This window comes from Oncorhynchus clarkii, chromosome 13 (assembly GCF_045791955.1).
Source record: "Oncorhynchus clarkii lewisi isolate Uvic-CL-2024 chromosome 13, UVic_Ocla_1.0, whole genome shotgun sequence".
In the NCBI taxonomy this organism is placed as follows: Eukaryota; Metazoa; Chordata; class Actinopteri; order Salmoniformes; family Salmonidae; genus Oncorhynchus; species Oncorhynchus clarkii.
In genome coordinates, this window is record NC_092159.1 from 66,834,001 (window position 1) to 66,840,904 (window position 6,904).

Sequence of the window (6,904 nt, forward strand, 5' to 3'; positions counted from 1 at the left end):
AGTCTGAATGATGCAGCAATAGTGGACACAATTAATTTGAAAAAAAAAGTCCCTCCAGGTTAAACAGCTTGCAGCAGTTGGAAGTACGGTGTGCTGCTCAAAACCAAAAACGTCCCTTGGACAGGAATTAGGCAGGGTACCAGTGGTGGTCCAAATAACGTCACTGCTGAAAGCAAGCTGCGAGCAGAAGTCCTGATCTTCCAACCTCAACACCGTTTTACAACTGGTATTTATTTAACCACCGACTTCTCTGACTGCTAGCGCTTCAAACACCTGTCACAGTTTAAAACATAAATTACATTTAAAATACAACGCGGTTGCTTCATCAACAGACGGCTAGTAAACGAACCTTGTTGTGAGCTATCTGGCAATAACATCTCTTTAGATGAAAACAACATATTTGTTTTGTGGACGTGACGTTAGCTAAACTGTATATTTTAAGGATGTAGCTAATTTCCTAGTTAGCGTACAGGCTATTTGTGTCCTTATTGTTAGCATAACGTTAGCTAGCTAGCGAGTAATGCCATTATGGGCTAGCTATCGCAACAAAGAAAGTGTTATCAAGAACATCTAACGTTACAGCCTATGTTGAGCCCACAAAACAAAACTGTTTATAACCTGTTTTCTTTTAAAACTAGATAGTTAGCAACCCTGTTATAGTAATTAAAGGGTAAATAGGCATATGAACAACAGCTTTGCGTGGCTGGCAAGACAGGAGGAGCAAGTTAACTGGATATGCTAAGCTAGCTGGTAATGCTAAACTAGCTGGGTATGCTAAGCTAGCTGGTAATGCTAAACTAGTTGGGTATGCTAAGCTAGCTGGTAATGCTAGGCTAGCTGGTAATGCTAAGCTAGCTGGTAATGCTAAACTATCTAGATATTCGTGGTTAGTTGACAAGTGTCAAATCAAATCAACGACAGAGGTCAACATCCGAATTAAATAACATACCCTATATGTATCAGTTTGAGCTCTCATTCATAAACCAGATAGGTAATAAGTTTACGAGTAATCTCCTAACCTGTCGAAAACTGGACTATCCTCTTCCTAACTGGTTTACGATGCTGGCTTCCTTGGTACCGATTGCTTGCTAACGTCACCCGAGACTGGCTGCTCTGAAATCGGGCCCCTCTCTCTTGTCCGGACAACAAAGATCCGTAACTTCCCGACCTTTTCCTTGCCTTGGTTCTTTTCAGAACTTGCAGTTTGCCGTATTTTCTCGTGGGTCCAAAGCACACTTTGAGATGTAAGGTTTTAGTCCAAGTCCGCGGTAAATCATTTGAAAATCTCAGTTTGCAAAATCATACATGTGTTTTTTTTCCTCCACGCTCAATCATATTCGCGATAACACACTGTAGTTGACAGATAGGCACTGCACAGTCTGGTGCTCGAGGTTCCCGCTCCGCCCTTACCAGCCTCTGATTGGATACACATACGCACAGAATGATCCGATTGGCTATCAGAAAAATCAATCATAAAATCTGTCAACAACACATTAAGAGTGTGGAAGTGACTGAGATTAAGGGGCAGATTCGACTATGTTGATCGTTCTGGTCGACTGGGTACTGGTCTGTGACCGGTGACGCAAACGGGCAAAGGCAGGTGAAGGAGGATCGGTAATCTTGCGCTGCTCCGTTCGTGTTGTCAACAAGGCAGCATGGTGCATCATCCAGAAACATACATCTCTTTCCAATAAAAATGTTTTTGAGCCGATTTCGCCATGGGCTTTGAATGGGGTACCTGGCTCACGCCTGGGGGGCAGCCCGGTTCTAAAACGAATGCAATCAACTTTCACCCGGTGCAAAACACGCCTTATCGGGCGTCCCGGACAGATTGATTAATCGAATGCCTTCAATGCTAATCAGATGATAGAATGGATTAAAGCACTGGCTCAAACAAAAACGGAATAAAAAACAATGGGGAAATGTAGTAATACTAGTAACGTCATAAATGTTGAAACAAAGGACACGGAAGTAACCTTAACAAACACGTTTGTGTGGGATACTGTCAGTTGACAGAGGGTGTGAATGTGTGTCAAACCTGTTTGAAAATCATGACTCATTACCTCTCTCCTCTCCCATATATAGATACTCGAATGAATGAATGAATGACTGATTGAATTAATCACACACACACACATAGCCGAGGTAAGTAGTGGTGCTGAGGGTGCTGCAGCATCCGCAGAAAAATAACAATAATAATATATATATATACTAGTCATGTATTAGCGGACCGATATAGGCTTCCGTATCGCCGGCAAATATTTTTTTAGATATATATTTCAGGATACTGTGTATCCTTGGAAATAAACAGAATTCTGGTAAACATTACAATTTTAAAAACATAGCTTGTCCAAGAAAAGTAGTCTCTTGACAGGGTAAATTAAGCTGCCTACAAAGTTCTGTACTGAATTCAATATTACCACTACCTTTTTAAAACCTTTTTAAAACCATAACCATAACCATTACCCAAACACAAGCATTATTATTTATTTTTATATATTTAATTTTAAGCTTTATTTTAACACAGGCCAGACCCTGTTGTTACTTCATATCCCAGTGCAATCCCAGAATGCTTTGCTGGGAAGACAAAATGCAATTTGCTCAACTTGCCATTGGCTCAACTTTCCCCAAGGCAAACATTTTGACTGTTAGCCCACATATCTACAAGGATGCACTTTCATACTAGGTTTAGGACCTCATATTGAAGCTTGTAGGCTACACAGGCAGCTCAATTCTGATTTCAGCCTACCGGGGAACAGTGGGTTAACTGCCTTGTTCAGGGGCAGAACTACAGATTTTTACCATGTCAGCTCGGGGATTTGATCCAACAACCTTTTGGTTAGTGGCCCAATGCTCTAACCACTAGGCTGCCACATATATGCCACTAGGCTGCCATATATATATATACACACTACCAGTCAGAAGGTTTAGAACACCGACTCATTCAAGGGTTTTTCTTTATTTTTTACTATTTTCTACATTGTAGAATAGTAGTGAAGACATCAAAACTATGAAATAACACATATGGAATCATGTAGTAACCAACAAAGTGTTGTTAATTTGTGTAATTTCTTTCCTTCTTAATGTGTTTGAGACAATCAGTTGTGTTGTGACAAGGAAGGGGTGGTATACAGAAGATAGCCCTATTTGGTAAAAGACCAAGTCCGTATTATGGCAAGAACAGCTCAAATAAGCAAAGAGAAATGACAGGCACTCATTTCATTAAGATATGAAGGTCAGTCAATGCAGGGAAAAGTGCAGTCTTAAAAACCTTCAAGTGATGAAACTGTCTCTCATGAGGAAAGGAAGAGCCAAGGTTACCTCTGCTGCAGAGGAGAAATTCATTGGAGTTACACACACCTATAAAACACACACCTGGTCGGGACTCCAGACACACACACCCATAAAACACACCATGACAGGACTCCAGACACACACCTATAAAACACACACCTGGTCAGGACTCCAGACACACACACCTATAAAGCACACACTATAACACCATGATGTGCATGTACTCACACAACCATGAGGCAAATGCACACACAGCTATTTCACACAAACACTACTGACAGATGCACAATCTATGGGAACAATATTGTATGAACCAAGCACTTGGTCGATAACTCCCATTGGAATAATCTGCTTTAGCCTGATAAAAACTCAATATACTTTACTAATGGATTATACCAATCATCGTCATCACAATGATGCAGATAATATATGTAAACCCTGGATTATCCATCATCAATCTGAATCTCAGATAATATATATAAACCCTGGATTATCCATCATCAATCTGAATCTGTGTGTCTGTTGTGTTTGTGTGGCCAACAGGGCTCTGGTATGCTGCTTCTGGACAAGCCTCCCAATCCTCTAGATCCCTGCCTTGCCATTGGAGCCAGGTTCTGTCCCTGACTAGCCCTTGTGCAGATCCTGGTGTGTAACAGGCACTCCATATAAATATCCTCACACACTGACTGGAACCCTACAGGAACTGTGGAGGGGAATCATACTTGACTATGAGGGATCCCAAAGGAATAGAAGGTGGAGTGTAGTGTGGTTGTGGTGTTGTGTGAGTGTGTGTCCAATCCATAGCAATTAGCAAGACACCCCCAATAAAGGAGTGGTTCTGCAGGTGGTAACCACAGACCACTTCTCAGTTCCTATGCTTCCTGGCTGATGTTTTGGTCACTTTTGAATGCTGGCGGTGCTTTCACTCTAGTGGTAGCATGAGACGGAGTCTACAACCCACACAAGTGGCTCAGGTAGTGCAGCTCATCCAGGATGGCACATCAATGCGAGCTGTGGCAAGAAGGTTTGCTGTGTCTGTCAACGTAGTGTCCAGAGCATGGAGGCGCTACCAGGAGACAGTCCAGTACATCAGGAGACGTGGAGTAGGCCGTAGGAGGGCAACAACCCAGCAGCAGGACCGCTACCTTCGCCTTTGTGCAAGGAGGAGCACTGCCAGAGCCCTGCAAAATGACCTCCAGCAGGCCACAAATGTGCATGTGTCTGCTCAAACGGTCAGAAACAGACTCCATGAGGGTGGTATGAGGGCCCGACGTCCACAGGTGGGGGTTGTGCTTACAGCCCAACACCGTGCAGGACGTTTGGCATTTGCCAGAGAACACCAAGATTGGCAAATTCGCCACTGGCGTCCTGTGCTCTTCACAGATGAAAGCAGGATCACACTGAGCACGTGACAGACGTGACAGAGTCTGGAGACGCCGTGAAGAATGTTCTGCTGCCTGCAACATCCTCCAGCATGACCGGTTTGGCGGTGGGTCAGTCATGGTGTGGGGTGGCATTTCTTTTGGGGGCCGCACAGCCCTCCATGTGCTCGCCAGAGGTAGCCTGACTGCCATTAGGTACCGAGATGAGATCCTCAGACCCCTTGTGAGACCATATGCTGGTGCGGTTGGCCCTGGGTTCCTCCTAATGCTAGACCTCATGTGGCTGGAGTGTGTCAGCAGTTCCTGCAAGAGGAAGGCATTGATGCTATGGACTGGCCTGCCCGTTCCCCAGACCTGAATCCAATTGAGCACATCTGGGACATCATGTCTCGCTCCATCCACCAACGCTACCTTGCACCACAGACTGTCCAGGAGTTGGCGGATGCTTTAGTCCAGGTAATTTGATAATTTGTGTGTGATTTTGTTGTCAGCACATTCAACTATGTAAAGACAAAAGTATTTAATAAGAATATTTCATTCATTCAGATCTAGGATGTGTTGTTTTAGTGTTCCCTTTATTTTTTTGAGCAGTGTATAAACCTCTCTCTCTCATATATATATATAAATAAATAAACTGGAAAACAATGAGGCTACTCATTTTCAAACCACATTCAAATCAACTGGGCCTTTATTATTATGAAAGGGACATTGGGGATACGTCCCACATAGCCCTAGTCAAAAAGTAGTGCACTACTTAGTCTATAGCGTTCCATTTGAGACACATCCCTGGACATTCAGCACCTTCAGTAGTAGTCAACACTCAACACAAATCAAATGCAATCAAACATGACTATATGACAAACTACGGTCCTGATTTAGAATCAATTGTTTTCTTATTTCTTCCATTATGGCACAAACAACAAAAAATCAGTCTATGAAATTAAAGGAGATTTAAAAAAAAAATAGGTTCTAAGAAGATAAAACAGGATAATACCAGGTTGTTATTGTTAAAAAATAAAGGCTCTCAATAAAGTTGAGAAAGTCCTTTTGTATTTCAGAATTTCAGATGGAGGATTCCCTGTTTCTTCCTTCCAGATTCAGGGAATATTCTAACCAGGATTTCTGAAGGAAAACCTGGGAATTTGGGGAAAGTTAGGGGAATCTTTCAAACGTAATGCTAAATAAAAAGGTTAAATAAATACAGTACCTCTATACTCTAGTACTTCTCTGGCAGTTAGATACTGTACTGAATACAGTACCTCTATACTCTAGTACTTCTCTGGCAGTTAGATACTGTACTGTAGGTTTGGGGTTCGCAGGTTCTTAGGGGGGAAATGGCACATTACCAGAGTAAAAAATGACCTAGAATATTAAACTAAGAATAAATACGGAATGTTTTCAATGAAAATAAATTGATTGACAAATGTTGTAATAATCATAATCTCGTTACACATTAGTCGGAATGTATAAACAATAAATTCATCCTAAAATGTGAATGTTCTATTTTAATCTTATAATATAAAATACGTCTGGAGTTAAATAAGACTAGGAGTAATTAGTTCAGTAGATGCTTTAGACAGCATCAAATGGCACCCTATTCCCTACATAGTGCACTACTTTTGACCAGGGCCCCATAGAGCTCTGGTCAAAAGTAGTGCACTATGAAGGGAATAGGGTGCCAGCAGCCCTAAATACCTGATTTAAAAGGAGACACACACACCTCCTTTACAAGCTCTCATCAGCAACACCAACATTCTCACACTAACATCCTCTCCCATCACCCCTCCCCCTCCTCTCATCAACCTTGGTGTTCTGGTCTCTCCCCCTATACCTCCCCCTTCTCTATTCTGTCTCTCCCCCCTATCCCTCCCCCTTCTCTATTCTGTCTCCCCCCTATCCCTCCCCCTTCTCTATTCTGTCTCCCCCCTATCCCTCCCCCTTCTCTATTCTGTCTCCCCCCTATCCCTCCCCCTTCTCTATTCTCGGTCTCTCCCCCTATCCCTCCCCCTTCTCTATTCTGTCTCCCCCCTATTCCTCCCCCTTCTCTATTCTGTCTCTCCCCTATCCCTCCCCCTTCTCTATTCTATCTCTCCCCCCTATCCCTCCCCCTTCTCTATTCTCCCCCCCGCTATCCCTCCCCCTTCTCTATTCTGTCTCTCCCCCATCCCTCCCCCTTCTCTATTCTATCTCTCCCCCCTATCCCTCCCCCTTCTCTATTCTCTCCCCCC